This window comes from Choloepus didactylus, chromosome 6 (assembly GCF_015220235.1).
Source record: "Choloepus didactylus isolate mChoDid1 chromosome 6, mChoDid1.pri, whole genome shotgun sequence".
NCBI lineage: Eukaryota > Metazoa > Chordata > Mammalia > Pilosa > Megalonychidae > Choloepus > Choloepus didactylus.
Window position 1 is genome coordinate 149,927,821 of NC_051312.1, and position 18,205 is coordinate 149,946,025.

Sequence of the window (18,205 nt, forward strand, 5' to 3'; positions counted from 1 at the left end):
TATTGCTCACCTAAGGGGCTCCTGTGGGGAACAGGAGGCCCAAGAAGATCCAGGCTGGTGTTACTAAGGAAGATGGAGTAAGTTGGAGTAAGTGTCTATGGGGTGGGACTGGACAAAAGTTCCCATTTGTGGACTGGAGATTTGTGAGATGTAATTTCCCACCATTACCAAAGGAGGAGGTGCATGCAGGCTTTCTTATCAGCCTGTCCAAAGAGGAAGGCTTAAAAGAAGTCAGCAGTCAAACATCAAAAACTTGAGTCAGACTCTTTACTACATCTGCTATACTGTCTTCTAGAAGTTTTATAGTTTTAGCTCTTATACTAGGTCTCTGATCCATTTTGAGCTAATTTTTTGTGTATGGTGCAAATTAAGAGTTGAAAAGTTTTTGTTTTATTTTGGTCTGCTTTTTGCTTTTTACATATGGATATTCAATTGTCCCTGCACCATTTGCTGAAAAGTCTATCCTTTTCCCCATAGAATTGCCTTGATATTTTCTCAAAAATCAATTGATCATAAGTGTATGGGTTTATTTCCAAACTCTCAATTCTTTTCCATTGATCTGTGTGCCTATCCTTATGCTGGTGCTAAACTGTCTCGATTACTGTAGTTTTCTAGCAGGTTTTGAGTCAGGTAGTGTGATTCCTCCAATTTTGTTCTTTTTCACCCTTATTTTGATTCTTCTGGACCCTTTGCATTTCCATATAAATTTTATGATCAGCTTGTCAATTCCAACCCAAAAAAAAAAAAAAAAGGCTGATGGGATTTTTTTTTTTTTTTTTTTTTTTTTTGGTAATCATATCTAGAATTTATTAAGGTTTAAAAATAACCATCCAAAACATAGTTTGCATAGTCAGTGCTTTAAAGTTTATGGTGATTTCAATTTATTATTCATTCATTCACTCACTTGATCATTTACTCTGTACTCATAGAGCACCTACTACATAGGCAGCACTGGGCTGCCTTTTTTTTAAAATTCATTTTTATTGAGGTCTATTCATATACCATACAATCATCCAAAGTGTACAATCAGTTGTTCACTGCACCATCATATAGTTGTGAATTCATCACCCCAATCTATAACATTTTCCTGTACCAGAAAAGAATAAAAAATAAAAGTAAAAAAGAACACCCAAACCATCCCCCCCCCATCCCACCCTATTTTTCACTTAGTTTCCTGTCTCCATTTTTCTGCTCATCCATCCATACACTGGATAAAGGGAGTGTGATCCACAGGGTTTTCACAATCACACTGTCATCCCTTGTAAGCTACATTGTTAAACAATTGTCTTCAAGAGTCAAGGCTACTGGGTTGCAGTTTGCTAGTTTCAGATATTTACTACTAGCTATTCCAATACATTAAAACCTAAAAAGTGTTATCTATATAGTGCATAAGAATGTCCATCAGAGTGACCTCTAGACTCTATTTGGAATCTCTCAGCCACTGAAGCTTTATTTCATTTCATTTTGCATCCGCCTTTTGGTCAAGAAGATGTCCTCAATCCCACGATGCTGTGTCCAGATTCATCCCCAGGAATCATATCCCACATTGCTGGGAAGATTGCACCCCTGGGAGTTTGATCCCAAGTAGGGGGGAAGGCAGTGAGTTCACAAGCCTGATGGGATTTTGATAGATACAAATTAGCTCTGTAGATGAATTTAGGAAGAATTTCATTTATTTAGATCTTCTTTAGTCTTTTAATGAAGTTAAAAAAAGAGAAAAAATATGAATTTATAGTCTTTATTATTTTTAATTTTTTATTTATTGAGATTGTTCACATACTATACAATTATCCAAAGATCCAAAGTGTACAATCAAACAATCAGTTGCCCCCGGTACCATCATACAGCTGTGCATCCATCACAATTAATTTTTTTTTCAGTTTTTAGAACATTTTCATTGCTCCAGAAAAGAAATACAGACAAAAAAAAGGAAACTCAAAACTTCCCACAACCCTAACTACCCCCACTCCATTGTTGACTCATAGTATTGGTATAGTACCTTTGTTACTGTTGATGAAAGAACGTTAAAATACTACTAAAAGTAATTAGTTTGCAACAGGTATATTTTTTCCTTATAGTCTTTAAAATATACCCATATATCTAATTTTTCTGGTACTTTCTTTTTGTAGGTCCTGGTTACTCTCTGGTGAAATTTCCTTTCAGCTTAAGAGACTTTCTTTAATATTTCTTATAAGGAAGATCTGCTAGCAATTCAGTTTTATTTATCTGAGCATCTCTTGATTAGGCATCCTTTTCGGAGGATACTTTTGCTAGATAGAGATCTGTTGTTTATCAGGTTTTATTTCTTTCAGCACTGTCCTATGGCCTCAATTGTTTCTAAAGAGAATTCTTCTGCTAATAATAGGTGTTCCCTGTATATGAAGAGTAATTTTACTTACTGCTTTCAAGGTTTTCTCTTTCGCTTTGTCTTTCAGCAGTTTGGCTATGATGTGTCTAGCTGTGGATCTTTTTGTGTTTATCCTACTTGGAGTTTATTGAGCTTCTTGGATCTATAGATTATTGTTTTAAATCAAATTTTAGATGCTTTGGTCACTATTTCTTGAAATGTTTTTTCTCTCCCCTTTTCTCTCCCTTCTTTCTGACATTCCCAATACACATATATTTGGATGTTTGGTGTTAACCCACAGGTCTCTGAGTCTCTTTTTTTCATTCTTTTTCTCTCTGGTCTTCAGAATAGAATTCTATTTAGATATCTTCAAGTTTACTGATTCTTTTTTCTCTCTGTTCAAATCTGCTGTTGAGCCCCTCTTATGAATTTTTCATTTTACTTATCATGCTTTTCAACTCCAGAATTTCCATTTAGTGTTTTTCTTTCATAATTTCTCTCTTTATTGAGATCATCTTTGGTTCTTTGAATGCATCTACAACCATTCCATTGAAATATTTGTCTGCTAAGTCCATTATCTGGGCCTTCTCTGGGACAGCGTCTATTGACTGCCCTTTTTTCTGGGTATGGGCCACACCTTCTGTTTCTCAACAATTTTTGTTGACATTTATATTTTATATAATATGTTGTAGCAACTTGGGATTCAGATTCCCTTCCCTCAGGTCTGTTGTTGCTGTTTGTTTGTTTCTTTGTTTAGTAACTTGCCATGATGTTAAATTCATGTGTCAATTTGTCTAGTTTATGGTTGTTCAGTTGTTTAGTCAAGTAAGCACCTGCCTGATTGTTACTGTGAGACTATTAGGTAGATTTAAATCATCAGTGAATTGATTGCATCTTTGGCTGCTTATGTCTACAATCAACTAAGGAGATTGCCTTCATGAGTGAGAGGAGTTTCATCCAAGCAGTTGAAGGCTTTAAAAGGAGGAGTCAGAGGAGAGAATTTCCATCTCTACTTCAGCCAGCTTCTCCTGGGGAATTAATTGAAAACCCTCATCAGCATTCCCAGCTCATGGCCTATTCTGTGGAATTTGAACTTGCCCATCCCTACAGCCATGTGAGCCAATTCCTATAATAAATCTCATGCTATCTCCTCTCAGTTCTATTTCTCTGAAAAACCCTGACTGGACTAGAGCTATGGTATAAGCTTCCCTTAAGTTTATGGCCACTGATATCTCTGCTCAGGATTTCTTACTGTGTTTTTATTTTTAGACCTGTTTTCTTAGAGGTCACCTCCATGACTATATAGCTTAATAATTAGCTAAGTCAGGCTTCCACCCTCTGCTGATGGATATGTGTGTGGGCTGGGAGACAGTTTTCAAGTCTTCCCTTGCTTTTACTTTCTTCCAGGTCATCTTACATCTCCACACATGACACAGGCCCACAGTCAGCCAGGGATGCCCAGCTTAGTCCCCCTCAAGTCTGTCCTCTGCAGCCTTTATGGCGTCTCATTTTCCATATTTCTCTTAAATTTCAGACTAGTCTGCCAGTCCATTGTTAACCCCAACCAAGTCTGCAACCAGAGTGGCTGAGCCACTATTTCCCTATTTGTTTGCCACTGAGATCACTACTACTACTTACAGTGTTGCTGGCATTTTTCCATGCTCCACTGAAAATCAGTGAGTCCTGAGAGATTTCAAATGGAGTTGAGAGGTCACTCTGGCAGACATTCTTATGCACTATATAGATAACACCTCTTAGGTTTTAATGCATTGGAATAGCAAAAGTAGATACCTGAAACTATCAAACTCCAACCCAGTAGTCCGGACGCCTGTAGACTACTGTATAACACTGTAGATTACAAGGGGTGACAGTGTGATTGTGAAAACCTTGTGGATTGCACTCCTTTTATCTAGTGTATGGATGGATGAGTAGAAAAATGGGGACAAAAACTAAATGAAAAATAGGGTGGGATGGGGGGATGATTTGGGTGTTCTTTTTTACTTTTATTTTATATTCTGATTCTGATTCTTTCTGATGTAAGGAAAATGTTCAGAAATAGATTGTGATGATAAATGCATAACTATATGGTGGTACTGTGAACAGTTGATTGTACACCATGGATGACTGTATGGTATGTGAATATATTTCAATAAAACTGAATTTAATTTAAAAAAAAATCAGTGAGTCACCAAGGGTTTTTCTCATACCATAACAAAACTTTTTACTTTGACATACTCTGATTTTTGTTATTTTGGGGGGGGAGGGTGTGTGTGTGTGTGTGTTCAGTGTTCATCAGTGTCAGTGCCTGCCTGAGTTAGGAAAAGTACGTTCCTGGGTCTGTATGAGAAGGGTGTATAAAGCAACATGGAACATTAGCCTGTATTTTGTTCTAAATTACAGACTAATGTCAATTGCTCTCAGAACTGGATTTTTTTCTTCAAAATTAAAACAGCTTTTTTCCTTTGGATTTAATGAAGTAATGCTAGCTGAAACCAGTTTGACATGGTGAGATGATGAAAGGTATGCAGCCTGATTTAAAACCAAACCTTGAACCCTTTTAAAGAACAATAAAACATATTTTACATGCTAAAAAAAAATCAGTGAGTCAAATGACTGCCAATACTGACTCATTCTATAGATACTTCTTTTTAGTGTCTAGTGTTCTAGAATAGCCAGAAGGAAACACCTGAAGTAGTCATTTAACTGTAATCCAGTAACCATGATCTTTGATGATTGTATAACTATATAGCAAAAAAAAAAAAAAAAAAAAAAAAAAAAGTCAATTGCCCATGTTTGTATGGATCTACTTCTGGATGTTTTGTTCTGTTCCATAAATCTATAAATCTCTCTCTGACAATACTACACTGACTTAGTTAACCTACCTCTATTGTAAGTCTTAAAATTGGGTAGAGTGCAATACTAGTAATAAATAAGAAAGGGGAAGGGGTATGGGATTTTGGGGGTCTTCTTTTTTTCTTTTTATTTCTTTTCTGGAGTAATGCAAATGTTCTAAAAATGATCATGGTGATGAATACACAAATATGTGATGATACTGTGAACCATTGATTGTATACTTTGGATGGATTGTATGGTGTGTGAATATATCTCAATCAAATGAACATTGAAAAAATCAAGCAAGTCTGCTCTGACAGTGAAGCTGTGGATTTTCACAGCTCAACCCCCACCCCTACCACCACCCCCTGTAGAACTTCCCCCCAATTAGAGTGAAGGTAGGGGAATGGGAGCAGTCCCAGGCAAAATTGCCAAGGACTCCCACTGTTTTTACCCAAAGCTCAATTGATTTTCATCAATAACCACTTCTAAATTTGCTGCATGACTTTGGTCAATTTCCAGGGCCCTAAATGGTTGTTTTTTACAATTTTGCCCAGTTTTATAATTGTTTGGGGGGACAAAGAATTTACTGAACTCCTCACTTTGCCAATCAGATGTCCATCCAATCTAGTTTCCCATCTTTGCACTTTTTTACAAAATCAGCTTAGCTATTTTTGGACCTTTATTCTTCACGTAAATTTGTAAATTTGTTGATTCCTCAAAACAAAATATAGTGGACTGGTGATGGAATTGTATTGATTTTTATAAAATTGTCAGTTTTGTAAAATTAAGGCACTTCGTCTGTGAATATAATCCATCTCTACATTTACTTACATTTGCTTTTCAACTCTTTAATAATATGATTCAACTTTTCTCTGTAAAGGTCTGACAAACTCTTTAATAATATCTGTGTTTTTAGTGGTTTTGTTTGTTTGTTTTGCTATTTTGAATGGTTTCTTATTTTCTACTGTTTTATAATGGGTTATCCCCATGTATCATTTTGTGCTTTTAATTTGTATTTATGTGGCCATGAACAGTATATACCATTACTTTATATATTCTTAGGTTTTACCTATTTTAGCATACTATAAATCTGCATTTGCAACAGTCAACATTATATTGTTGAGATTTATTTCTGCTGATATATGCATATATAGAGCATTCATTTTAAATGCTATTAAATTTCATTTTAAATTGCCTTTTAAGATTGAAGCATGGGTCATTTATTCATTTCTCTTACCAGACAACAGTCAGCATATCGTCTTTTTATTTGGCTACAATAAAGTGAGACAATGGCCATTCTGGATCATGTTTCTTTGGACACTTATTGTTGTGGCCACTGTGCTGTATCACCAAGATCCCCCTCAGGACTGAAGCATGTATTCCCCAGCCCCTGGAGTGCAGCCACCTGACATCTCTCAGTTGTCAGCCCACTCCAGGAATTGCGCTCAGCTGACAAGAGTCATCTTGCCTAAGATTATGATCCCTTCTGTAGGGGCGGGCTGTATCCACTGATTGGTGGAGACGTGGATATTAAGGCCTAGCCCTCTCACCTCCACTTAGAACAACTCAGAAAAGCCACACCAGTTTCAGAGATCCCCATAGGGTTACAAATTTTCCCTCTGCCCATTTATGCTTCTTTCCCTACCCCTAAAGGTGTTAATCTCAAGAGCATCCCCTGGCTTTCTTAAGGTCATTATCCATCTCAGAGTCTGATTTCCAAGCCAACCTGTAACAATTGGAAGCAGAAGTGATCTGAGAAAGCAGAAGCTGAGATAAGATTCTGGAGCTGATGGTGAGAGTTGCCATCTTTGTCTATTACTGATATTAAAGAGAAAGCTTTAGATGTTTCATTGTTAAGAATAATGCTTGTGACAGGTTTTTTTTTTTTTTTTTTAAGTAACTTTCCTGAGATTAAAGCAGCTACCTCTGCATTTGCAAGCTACCTCTGAATTCCCACAGCTGTCTCTACAGAGGTGGATCTCACCAGTTAAGCATGGTGGGTGCCAAGTAAGTTAGACGGTAAAGGCTTACTAGGTCACCACCTGGGCCCTTTTCAGAGACCTAGTTAATTCATCCACCCCCCTGGTCTTTGTGTCTCTCATGCATATCCAGCTTTCATCAAGAAGCAGACAGATCCTTAAGTTAGCAGGGCTGATGAAACATGCTCCCCTGCTCCAGTGGGAAGGTATTGCTGTTAATGTATTTATGGAATGAATGTATTTCATTCAAATCTGTATTCCTCTAGGAAGGATTAAAATAAAAACTTTTTTTAAATAAGAAAAAAAAGAGAAGCTACCTCTGATTGCTGTTTATCAACAGCTTTTTAAAAATCATGAACAGGTATTGACTTTTCAAATGATAATATTGCATCTATTGTGACAGTCATGATTTTCAGCATTTAATCTGTTACATGCAATGTATTATAGTAATGTATTATAGTAATTGATTTTCTAATGTTAAACCAAGTTTATATTCCTAGGATAAACCCAACTTGATCATTATAAACTATCCTTTTATATATTGCTGAATTCAAATTGCTAATACAGCAACTTTTAGTTATTGTAAGCGGCTTTTTCCATCCATTCATTTTCAACCTTACTGTGTCCTTATGTTTGTGCACCTATGTTCATGAATGAAATTGGCCTTAATTTTTCTTTTTTGTGTTGTCCTGGATAGGGTCTGTTATCAAGTTTAAAATGGCCTCATAAAATAACTTTGCTAATATTGGTTATTTATACCTTGTTTATTTTCACTTGACTAATCTTACCAAAAGTGTATCAATTCTATACCTTTTCCAAAAAGCCAACTTTTGGCTTTTTGCACCTCTATTTTAAATTTGCTATCAATATCATTTATTTCTTCATTTATCTTTATTTTTTTTCCTTTCTTCTCATTTATTTAGGTTTATTTTGCTGTTACTTTCCTAATTTCTTAAAATAGGTGCTTAGCTTATTAATTTGCCATCTTTCTTCCTCTTCAGTATATTCATTTAAAGCTATATATTTTCCTCTAATAATGCCTTGGCTGCATCTCGAAGTATTGGTATATAATATTTTTCATTTTCATAAAGTTTTATGAAAGAAAATTTATTGAATCAAAATCAATACTTTCAATATCTACAAGTCAACACCGAACTCTTTTTATTAAACAAGAATGAATACAGGGTAGTAAAAAGTATGCTAATATTATAAAAATATGTCAAAATTTTATCTTCTGAGTGCTGAGCACAGGTCATTTTAAACAAAATCAATGCAAACTTGCTCTCTATAATGACATTTTTATTATTTAATAGCAAAAGTGAAAGCTTAATATACTCACAAAGTATTTTTAAAAGCCCACTGATAATGCTGCATTGGAAATGCTGAACTCAGATCACTATAGTTACATTTCTGCATTATGCTCATTAGCCCCTTTTCAGGCTTGCATTGTGGTAAAGGACCTCTTTTATAGAATGCAGATCATTGTTAACAGAATCCATGTGATGAGTTAAATCTTCAGTTTTTCTGGACTAACAGTTGTTAACACGTATTTCAGCAAGCTATGAATAGCCTAATGAATTTTGAGTAGGAAAATCCCTTTTATATAATTAGCTTTCATTTAAAAACAAGATTGTCATTGCTATGGGGGAAAATGACCTCCCAAGATTTACATTCCAATTTATGAATGGGGGAAGCTGTCCCCCACCCCTCCTTTCACACTCAAATATCTTCAATCCTTCCTAAAAATATATGTCCAAGGTTTATATCTTCTCTCTCTCTTTTTTTTTGGTTGTTGTCATTTTCTTCTTACTTGCATCTATTGACACCTTCCCAGGAGCCCTTAGCAGGTGCTCTTGTACACAGTGTGACTACCATGCTGTAAAGTTAGCGGCAGCTGCAAAACAGTTACAGGCTGAAGAGTCCAGCCTTTGCTTAGCATAGAGATACCACTCCAATGCTCATGGGAACATTTGATCCTTGGAGAAGCAGAAAAGATAGCAGAATGGAAAAAATATAAAACGAAAATAAAATAAAATATAAAATAAAAACAGGAGTTGGGAAAAAGAGACCACACCCCTTTATTGTTGTTCCATTTAACCAGTTCAAAAATTGCACTAATTTTAAAAGTCAACATCGAAATAAACTAAATAGCATCAGCACTGACAATGCCAATAAAATGTAGCCTGTCCTTTAAAGAGCTTACACACAGGAAAACAAGAGTCTCAGAGTTCAATGTCCACACAGTGCATTAGTGACAACTAATGAATCGAAGTTTACAAGTTACTGAACAAACTACAAATTACCCATTTTGATTACTGAGTACGTGACTCCTAAGATCCAAGTGTTTTTTTGAGAACTGTTCTCTCCGTGCTTGGTTCTGACACCTCTGAAGGCTGGAAATTGCAGAAATAACAAGGAAAGAGTAACATGGAGCATTGCTGTACTGGGTAAGTTAAATGAGATAAAAGAAAGCAGAAGAGAAAACAACTGCTATTTCTTTATTCGATTGCCTAATTCCTTAGAGCTCTCTAAATAAGTCTAAGCCCACTTTGCTGCATGAAATGTTAACCCTGTCAAATGTAGTTAGATATGGCTGAATTGGACATGTAGTTTAAGCATTTTAATGAGAACATGAACCACTGGCTCTGATTTAACACAACCCTGATAGGGAAGGAGGAGCATTTACAGAAATATTTGAAATGGTGTAGTATTAAAAGACATTGTTCACAATGTGTGAAAAGATGAACATATTTTGGAACCAGAGCAAAAGCTTCTTACCAATACCATAAAAAGTGAACATCCAGGTTGTTTTCACTGGCAATGATTCAGCCAGATCAGTGTTTTGTTCTTGGCGACTTCCATGGCCCCCAAAATAGGTAGGATACAGAAAAGCCAATGCCTCTGGAGGTCTACACTTAGTAGCAGAAGCCTGAAGGTCAGCGAAGTGCCACTGCAGACAACTGGATATCATAATATTAAACACAAATAAAAACAAGTAAAAATAAAAAGAATGAGTACACACAGAAATTAAACAGCTGATAAGATGATGCTACGCAGAATCAGGCTGGATGAGAGTATTACCACAACACAAAAATACATAACCACACCTGTCTCCAATCACTGGTCCTTGCTCTCAAAGTAAATACATGGAATATTTACAACAGAATGAATGCTTTATGAATGCAAGCTTTTGGTTTAATGTGATTCAAGTCAAACAGACCAAAAGTCATACTTCTAAAATAATTAAATTAGTTATCTTTTTCTGTGAAACTGATGTGACTTGGTACCACAAGATAACTTTCTTTAAAAGCAGCAGCAGCAGCAGCAGCCCTTAGCAGCAAAGAAATTTTAATTTCTAGCCCCCCGTGGGCTCCCATACAAAGCAACTTCATAAAGCATGCAGAGATCTACTCAGCTGAAGTTTCAAATGAATAAAATGATCATTGTGCTTGTGGGTCTCATACCTTCCAAAATATACATAAATGGTGACAAGTTAACAAATAATAGTGGATGCTGCTTACCAATAAAATCATAATGCAACAGGTGGGAGGTAAAAAGAAATGTTTAAAATGGAAAATATATATATTTCAAACAGTGCTAGCATTCACAAAAGAGGTCATGCTAAGATTAGACCAAAATGGACTCAAAAAGGGAAAATTAAGCCACAATCCAAAGAACTCTGTCCATGAGTCCAAATGCGTATGTACCAGCTGAAGAAAATGCAGGATTCATCTAATAGGGTCTCCAGAGCACAACAGTAATGTTTCACTGGAGTCATCACAACAGGTGAGTAAGATGCCAGCACACTTTCGAAGAGCCCTGGGGCTATCCTGCCTTGGTGTCCTCGAGCTGCAATGCACGTTGCAGACATCCCACCTCCGGAGCGTACCTTGTACTGCGTTTGATTCTGAATGAAGCTAACTGAACTCGTTCCACTGAACAAGTCTCCTGATCCTACATGAGCAGCGTATTAGGCTGTTCTGCAATACCGCGGAGGAAACAGCCAGAATATACATGCTTCTAGTTCAAGGTATAAATGAGCACCAATGAAGATTCCAAATCTCAACGTAGGAAACTCCACAAAGCACTCTCCTCCATAGCATGTACGTCCAATGATGCCAAATGATCATTTTATTATTTCACTGTGGTTTTGTTCCTGTAAGTCCTGTCTCTTTATGCAGTCAATTGAATAAAGAAAAAAGACATTCCTTTCTTTGCTTTTGGTTCTACAGAGACTCGTTTCTTAACCACCAGGAATGTGTGGTGTAAAAACTGTTGCCTTGACCCAGGGCCTACAACTAGTAGTCTCCGCAGCCGCTCCGGCTGCAGCTGCTCTCGATGTGAGCTCCCCGGCTCCTGCCGCCACCCCCACGGGCGCGGCTGTGCTCCCGGGCGGCACGACGCTTCCTCGCCCCCTCCTTCCCTGCCCAAGCCTTGTGCGCTGGTGCTCAGAGCAGCCAGAAGGCCCCGCCTTCATAATGTTTTGAATGTTCCCAAATTGAATGTATAACGGTACAGCCACTGTGGAAGACAGTTTGGCGGTTCCTCAGAAAACTAGATATTGAATTACCCCGTGATCCCACAATTCCACTTCTCAGCATATACCCAGATTTGAAAGCAGTGACACGAGCAAGCATTTGCACACCGATGTTCATAGGAGCATTGTTGTCAATAGCGAAGAGATGGAAACAATCCAAATGTCCTTCAACAGATGAGTGGATAAACAAAATGTGGTATATACATATGATAGAATACTATGCAGCAAGAAGGAACGAGGTCATGAAACGTGTGACATGAACCTTGAAGACATAATGCTGAGTGAAATAAGCCAGGCACAAAAGGTGAGATATTGTATGTTACCACTAAGGTGAACTCCATGAAAAATGTAAAATCAATGTCTTATAACATAGAATATTGGGGATCTGAAGATAGACAGTAGCTAGTGGAGGGGGAATGATAATCTAATATGTTCAGATATGTTAATGAGGGTGAATTCAAAGTAATGAGGGTGAATTCAAAGGTACGGGAATGGATATGGGGTGATTGTTAATGGATTACAAGTATCAGAGCTGCATTAAAAAAAAAAAAAAAGAAAAGGTTGGCAACCAATCTCTGTATCAACCAATGGAAGGCACTAAAAACAATTAGGATGAATCCCAGATTATATCGAGGGCTTGGATGTATTGGTTGCTGTTAAAGCCCCAGGACTCGGGTTTAAATTACATGCCATAGTTTCTTTTTGTTCATTTTATTTGAAATTATTTAAAATCTAAAATTATGACCATGATATTTGGTGCCACAGAGTTGATTTCCTTATCATGTATGACTTCACATTTATTGCCCATAGAAGATACACATCAGTAATTCCACTCATGACTGAACTCTGCTCAACTTAGTTATAGTTTAAAAATTATTCCCTTGGCAAACTTGTTAGACTTGGGGATCATGAGGAAATTTACAACATGCATTGTTTTCACTTCAGAGTAGCTCTTAGGTATCCTGACTATAAATATGCACATAGTTTGAATACCCACCTGCTTATTATTCAATGTTTTTCAATACTAGGAATTCTGGCTTTGCACATTTGACATGTTCCTGAAAGTTGTGAGTTAATAAACATTTTGTATATTATGTTACTTTAAAGGGACTCACCCTCCCTCTTCCCCCAGTTATTTTATAATTACAAATTAATCTTTATTTGTTAGTTGTGATAGTTAGGTTCATGTGTTACCTTGGCCAGGTGATGGTACACAGATGTCTGGTCAAGCAACACTGGCCTAATCATTACTGCAAGGACATTTGTGGCTGGTTTATTAAATCTTCAGTCAATTGGCTACAGCCATGACTGATTACACCAATGAAGGGCGTGTCTTCCACAATGAGAGAATGCAGTCAGCTGGATTTAATCCAATCAGTTGAAGACTTTTAAGCGAGACAGATAGAGGACCTTCACTTCTTCAGCTGCCCAGTGGAGCGCTTCCTGAGGAGTTCATCCTGGTTGCCAGTTCATTGCCTGAGGAGTTCATTGGACACGTCCATAGGAGTTGCCAGTTTGCTGCCTGAGGAGTTCATCTAACATCTTCATTGGAGTTGCCAGTCTGCTGCCTGCCCTTACAGAATTTGGACTCGTACATACCCACAGTTGTGTGAGACACTTTTATAAATCTTATTTTATAGATATCTCTTGTTGATTCTGTTTCCTTAGAGAACCCTAACACAACTTGGTACTGCGAGTGGTTCTTGAGAAACAGAATCTTAAAATGGGCTTTTACAATTGGTTTTCTACTCTAGATTCAAAGGCACTGATGATTCCATTTCCAGTAATCAAGATGGCACTGACAGTGCGTGGTGTGAGTTGGCAATGGAGATATGCAAAATATCACCATTTGATTCTCCTAATCATACTCTTGTACAAAGCAAGGCTCTAGGTGACAGTGTTTTTGACACCTCAGCAGAGTTTTGCAGTTAAGAGGTATAATGATGTTGGCTGGTTGCTCTTAAATATGCTGGATAAAGTTATAAGAGCAAGGGATGCGCTAAAGGCTTCAAATTTAAAACTTAAGCACTGTATGACCAATGTAAAGGTTTCTATGTGTGCCTTGAAAGAAAATCTTATTTCCTGGGGCCGCAGACTTGAGATTTCTGAAAATCAGACCCGGAGTCTCATTGTGCGAGTAGCAGATTTACAACGTAAACTAAAATCTCAACCTCGCAGCGTGTCTGCTGTTGAAGTAAAGGCATTGATTGAAAAAGAATGGGATCCTGAAACTTGGGATGGGGACATACGGATTGGTAATAATGGCAGTGAGGACATTAGAACCCTGGATTCTGCTGAGTCATTGTTAGATATACCTGTAGTGGTCTGTCCTGAGGAAACAGCCCTCCCACCTCCAGTCTGCCCTGAGGAGCTTGCCATCCAACCCCCACCTAAACAGATTAACCCTTCAGTGCCTGCTAATCCTGTAATCACCTCCCCTGAGGAAGCAGCCCTCACTCCTCTGTCTGGAGAGATTAATCTGTTTCACGAGATGAAATAGCAACAGAAGGTCATGAGATAAATGGCTTGAGGGATACTTCTAGTTCTTTTAATGACCCACCCCCACCACCAGTCTTCACTTCAAGACCTATAACTAGACTAAAGTCCCAACAGGCCCTGAAGGGGGAGGTACGAAGTGTGACCCATGAGGAAGTACACTATACTCCAAAAGAACTGTATGAGTTTTCCAACTTACACAGACAGAAATCAGGGGAATATGTGTGAGAATGATATTAAGGGTGTGGGATAATGGTGGAAGGAATATAAAGTTGGATCAGGCTGAATTTACTGATATGGGCCCACTAAGCAGAGTTTCTGCATCCAATGTTGTAGCTCGAGGGGTTAGAAAGGGCATTAACAGTTTGGGTGATTAGCTGAAACGTGGATCAAAAGGTGGCCGGCATTAGTGAGGTTGAAATGCCAGAACTGCCCTGGTATAATGTAGAGAAGGGGATTCAAAGGCTTAGAGAGATTGGAATGTTAGAGTGGATTTATCATGGAAGACATACTCACACACCCCTGGAATGTCCAGAGGGCACACATTTTACCAGGACTGTGAGGAATAAATTTGTGAGACTAGCTCCATCATCCCTGAAGAGCTCTGTAGTTGCCCTTCTCTGTAGGTCAGATATTACTGTAGGAACTGCTGTCACTGAGCTGTAATCCTTAAACACAATGGGGATAATCAGATTCCAAGTTGGCAGAAGCCACGTGGCAGCAGTTAATTGTCAAAGACAAGGTGGGCATGGCTACCATAATGGAAAACAGGCTCAAGGCAGCAGTCAAAATAATCCCCTCCCAGAGGCTTATGGTATTGGCTAGTAGATCATGGAGTACCTAGCACTGAAATTTATGAGTCTACTAAATTCTTGTTTGAGCTGTATGAGCAGAAGAATTCTAGGTCAAATGAAAAGTCTACCTTGAATTACAAAAACAGAGAGTCATGGCCCCTTAACCAATTCCCAGACTTGAGACAGTTTACAGATCCGGAGCCCCTTGAATGAGGGGAAGGACCCTGTTACACTGTCAAAAATTTATACTGTTAATCTTCCTCCCAGCCTTCCCCAGAGAAACTATGGCCTTTTACCAGGGTGACTATGCATTGGGGAAAAGGAAGTGATCAGATATTTGGGGGATTATTAGACACTGGTTCAGGAGTGACATTAATTCCAGGAGACCCAAAACGTCACTCTGGTCCACAAGTCAGAGTTGGGGCTTATGGAGGTCAGGTGATCGATGGAGTTTTAGCTCAGGTCCATCTCACAGCGGGTTCAGTGGGTCCCTGAACCTATTCTGTGGTCATTTCCCCAGGTCCAGAATGCATAATTGGAATAGACATACTCAGCAACTGGCAGGATCCTCACATTGGTTCCCTGACTTGTGGAGTCAGGAATATTGTGGTGGGAAAGGCCAAATGGAAGCCATTAGAACTGCCCCTGCCTAGCAAAATAGTAAACTAGAAGCAGTACTGGATTCCTGGAAGGAATGCAGAGATTAATGCCACTCTTAAAGACTTGAAGGATGCAGGGGTGGTGATTACCAACACATCCCCATTCAACTTTTTGTTTTGGCCTGTGCAGAAAACAGACAGGTCTTGGAGGATGACAGTGGATTATTGTAAGCTTAACCAGGTGGTTACTCCGATTTCAGCTGCTGTTCCAGATGTGGTATCATTGCTTGAGCAAATCAACACATCCCCTGGTACCTGGTATGCTGCTAGTGAGCTGGCAAATGCTTTTTTCTCAATAGCTATTAGTAAGGACCACCAGAAAGTTTGCATTCAGCTGGCAGGGCCAGCAGTTTATATTCACTGTGTTACCTCAGGGGTATATCAACTCTCCAGCCCTATGTCATAGTATTGTCAACAGGGCTCTTGATCATTTCTCCCTCCCACAAGACGTCATACTGGTCCATTATATTGATGGTATCACATTGATTGGACCTAGTGAGCAAGAATAGCAACTACCCTAGATTTGTTGGTAGGGTATTTGTGTGGAAGAGGATGGGAGATAAATCCAACAAAAACTACAGGAGCCTTCCACCTCAGTAAAATTTATAGGTGTCCAGTGGTGTGGGGCCTGTTGAGATATCCCTTCTAAGGTGAAGGATAAGCTATTGCATCTGGCCCCTCACACAACCAAAAAAGAGGCACAATGCCTAGTTGGCCTCTTTGGATTTTGGAGACAACATATTCCTCATTTGGGTGTGCTACTCTGGCCCATTTACCAAGTGACCAGAAAAGCTTCTAGTTTTGAGTGGGGACTGGAACAAGATGAGGCTCTGCAACAAGTCAAGGCTGCTGTGCAAGGTGCTCTGCCACTTGTACCATATGATCCAGCTGATCCAGTGGTGCTGGAAGTGTCAGTGGCAAATAGAGATGCTCTTTGGAGCCTTTGGCAGGCTCCTATAGGAGAATCACAAGGCAGACCCTTAGGATTTTGAAGTAAAGCCTTACCATCGTCTGTAGATAACTACTCTCCATTTGAGAAACAGCTTTTGGCCTGGTATTGGGCCTTAGTAAAGACAGAATGCTTAACCATGGGCCCCAAGTTACCATGAGACCTGAGTCACCTATTATGAGCTGGGTGTTGTCCAACCCACCAAGCTATAAAGTTGGGCATGCACAGCAGCACTCCATCATAAAATGGAAATGGTATATACAAGATAGAGCTCCAGCAGGTCCTGAACGCACAAGTAAGTTACATGAGGAAGTGGCCCAAATGCCCATGGCCCCCACTCCTGCCACCTTACCTTCTCTTTCCCAGCCAACAGCTATGACATCTTTGGGAGTTCCATACAATATTTGATTGAGGAAGAGAAAACTCAGACCTGGTTAACAGATGGTTCTGCACGATATGCAGGCACCACCCAAAAGTGGACAGCTGCAGCACTGCAGCCCCTTTCTGGGATGTCCCCGAAGGACAGTGGTGAGAGGAAATCCTCTCCATGGGCAGAACTTTGAGCAGTGCACCTGGTTGTTCACTTTGCTTGGAAGGAGACCTGGCCTGAGGTGCATTTGTATACTGATTCATGGACTGTTGCTAATGGTTTGGCTGGATGGTCAGGAACTTGGAAGATTGGTGACAAAGAGGTCTGGGTAAGAGGTATGTGGATAGACCTTTCTGAATGGGCAAAAAACATGAAGATATTTGTGTCCCATGTGAATGCTCACCAGAGGGTGACTTCAGCAGAAGATTTTAATGACCATGTGGATAAAATGACCCATTTGGTGGATAGCAATCAGCCTCTTTCCCCAGCCACTCCTGTCATTGCCCAATGGGCTCATGAACAAAGTGGTTATGGTGGTAGGGATGGAGGTTATGCATGGGCTCAGCAACATGGACTTCCACTCACCAAGGCTGATCTGGCCACAGCCACTGCTGAGTGCCCAGTCTGCCACAGCAGAGACCCACATTCAGCCCCCAATATGGCACCATTCCCTGAGGTGATCAGCCTGCTACCTGGAGACAGGTTGATTACATTGGACCACTTCCATCATGAAAGGGGCAACAATTTGTTCTTACTGGAATAGACACATACTCTGGATATGGGTTTGCCTTCCCTGCATGAAATGCTTCTGCCAAAACTACCATCCATGGACTTACAGAATGCCTTATCCACCGTCATGGTATTTGTTCTAGTTTGCTGATGCTGCCGGAATGCAAAACACCAGAAATGGATTGGCTTTTATATAGGGGGTTTATTTGGTTACACAGTTACAGTCTTAAGGCTATAAAGTATCCAAGGTAACACAGCAACAATTGGGTACCTTCACTGGAGGATGGTCAATGGTGTCTGGAAAACCTCTGTTAGCTGGGAAGGCATGTGGCTGGTGTCTGCTCTGGAGTTCTGGTTTCAAAATGGCTTTCTCCCAGGATGTTCCTCCCTAGGCTTCAACTCCTCAAAAATGTTGCTCTTAGTTGCTCTTGGGGCAACTAAGCTTCTCTGGAGCAAAAGTCTGCTTTCAAAGACCATCTCCAAAATCTCTCTGTAAGCTGAAGCTCCTCT

At 39.2% G+C, this 18,205-nt stretch overlaps 1 protein-coding gene across 1 annotated transcript in view; it reads left to right on the plus strand.

Moving 5' to 3' along the window:
- Positions 1–9,547: 9,547 nt before the first annotated feature.
- Positions 9,548–18,205, plus strand: part of TMEM45B (transmembrane protein 45B) — a 46,599-nt gene continuing 37,941 nt past the window's right edge. The window contains exon 1 of the mRNA XM_037841955.1: positions 9,548–9,608. The gene's annotated coding sequence lies outside the window, so the exon portion shown is untranslated. The remainder of the gene's footprint in view (positions 9,609–18,205) is intronic.